The following is a 2,405-nucleotide window of genomic DNA, read 5'->3' on the forward strand; positions in this document are numbered from 1 at the left end:
CGCCCCCCCCCCGTCCAAAAAAAAAAAAAAAGAAAGAAAGGTCCAAAAAAAAAAAGAAAGAAAGAAAGAAAAGAAAAAAGAAAGAAAAGGGGAGGGGGGAAGCCCTAGGGGTGAAAGAAAACTCCTCACCCTGGGATCGGGGTTATCTTAACCTCTTCTACGCTATTTATTTAACTTGTGTGTACAGCCAGAAGGAAGCCACTACTCTGGGGTTCCTGAGACAGCGTAAAACCCTGGCGACCCACTTAACACAATAGATTGTTTTAATCAGTTCGTGTCCTGGCACCATCTCGAAGGGGAACGTAAACAGACGCACACACCGCTCGGATGTGCTCTTTTATCAGGAGATCCAATTACCTACGGATGGTCGCCTCTCTGCCCTCGGACCATTTAAGAGGAGATTTTAGCCCAACGTCGAGGCTGTATTTCTGTCTAAAAGAGCCGGGATTCGGAGTCGGTCGAGGAGAGGAAGGCGGCAGCCGGGTTCGACGGGGACATCATTTGGGACAGCTCTGGGCGCGCGGGAAGGGGTACGCAGCACGTCATCTCGCGCCCGCCCCCAGCCTCGCCTGGGGACCTTCACCAAAGCCAAGCTGGGGCGCCCCCAAGGTGGAGCTAGGATCCTAAGTTAATGCCAAGCGAGAGTGGTGGCGAGTCTGCTCTTTCCAAGCCTATAGTCTACAAGTAGCTATGGCCCCGACGTCCCCCTCCTCCCGGGCCTCGCTCCAAGAGCTGCAGAGGGACCAGCGGAGTGGGGTGAGCCAGGCGGCGGGCGAAGACTGGGGACCACCAGCGCGTTGGAGCCGCAGACCAGCCTCCCGCCGCCAGTCCCGCGCCGTCGGTCGCTAGCGGGACGCAGCGAGGCGTAGATGGGGCCTTTAGGACACAGATAAAGGGGTACTCGCGGAAGTCGCAACCGGCCGTGGTCGCCGCCTGGCGCCTGAACTTCAGCTGTTCGGCCGAGGCGCGCGTGGGGCCGGGAGAGGCTGGGAGAGAACCGAGCGCCCGCGAGTGCGCAGGAAGCACCTGAGTGTGTGTGCTGTGCGCCGTGTGAGCACCGCGGGCTCGCTGGACCCCGCGCTCCAGCTGTCCGCTTACCCGCCACTCGGGTTTGCGCAGCGGCTGAACCCGAGGCTCCGCTCTTGCCAGTCTCCATCTCACCTCGAGGATGGGTAAATGCACACATCGCGGATTCTCCGAGCCTCCAGCAGAATCACTCGCCAGACTCCGACGGACGCCGCAAGATGCCCCCAGCCCCAGCGCAGTGCCTCAACTCTATGGGACCCTCTCAGAGCAACTTGCCGAGTTGTCTGCGGCCGAGCCGCAAGTCCCCGCTGCTCCTGCTCCCTGCCGCGCTGCTCTCACGCCCCGGCCGCCCCGACTCCGCGCACTCGCCGTGCGGGCGCATCTGGCAGACGCTGCTGCCGCGAGCGCCAGGAGGTGGAAGTGGGATGCGGGGTCATCCCGCCTGCTCTTGACACACTTTCCCTACATGTCCCTGCAGACCTAACGCAGCGAGGTCACCGCACCCACGACCTCGTCAAGGACTCCACGATGCTTACTCGTGGTTCACCCTCACGGAAACACAGGGCCTCGGCCTGCGCACACGGAGGGCTGCCGCGCGTCTGACCTGAGCGGGACCTGGGGTTCGTGTGAGGGTCCCCACGTTCGCGCGCGCGCACACACACATACAGTCAGACCGCCACACACCCGTACACCGCTGCTGGGCGTCTCTGCGCTCACCTGTCAGTGCGGCGGGTCTTCGGGCTTGCGCTCTCCACGCGTGGCGCTGAGTGCAGCCGCGGCCCGAGCCGCCCGGGCTCGGCGCGGGGTCAGTGGGGCCGAGAGTGACGCTGTCGCCGAGTACTGGGTCGCCCGGTCCGCAGAGGACGCACCGAGTGCCAGGCACCGCGCCGTCTCCCGTTTAAATGCAAGCGGCCGAGCGCGGCGCCCGTGGCCGCGCCTCTCCATTGGCCAGGCGCCGCCGCCGCCGCCGGACCCGCATCCGCCCCCTTTCCCGGTACTGCCCCCGCCCCCTGCACCCCTCCTGCTTCCCTGCGGGGTCCACTCTTCGCCCGCCTCGCCTCTTTGTCTGCTCCCCCCGCCCGGGCGGGCTGGGAGAGGTCACCCCAGGGAACCGCGCCTGGAATGCACAGCAAATCACATTTTCCGCTCCCGATGGAGAGGGAAGCGCGGGAGGAAATCCCCCCGGCTCCTGGCCCCTCGTTCCTCCTCCGGCCCGGGTCTGGGCTTTTCCTCTCGCCCGCCCTGCTTCGCCTGCTGTAGCCCCGCGCTCAGTAGCGGAGACCGCACAGGGAAGAGCAAGATCCCCGTGGGATCGCGACACGTTAAGGTTCTTTCCTCCTGGAGGGAACGGGACTGCGGGACGCTCTGCCTGAGCGGTC

General features: G+C 64.5%; 1 protein-coding gene across 1 annotated transcript in view; it reads right to left on the reverse strand.

Annotated features, from left to right (window-relative positions):
• The window catches only part of GREM1 (gremlin 1, DAN family BMP antagonist), a 10,539-nt gene extending 8,639 nt beyond the window's left edge, over positions 1-1,900 (reverse strand). Inside the window, exon 1 of the mRNA XM_008571339.1 lies at positions 1,744-1,900. The gene's annotated coding sequence lies outside the window, so the exon portion shown is untranslated. The remainder of the gene's footprint in view (positions 1-1,743) is intronic.
• Between the last annotated feature and the right edge of the window lie 505 nt (positions 1,901-2,405).

The sequence above is a fragment of the Galeopterus variegatus genome, unplaced genomic scaffold (assembly GCF_000696425.1).
Source record: "Galeopterus variegatus unplaced genomic scaffold, G_variegatus-3.0.2 Scaffold683, whole genome shotgun sequence".
Taxonomy (NCBI): Eukaryota; Metazoa; Chordata; class Mammalia; order Dermoptera; family Cynocephalidae; genus Galeopterus; species Galeopterus variegatus.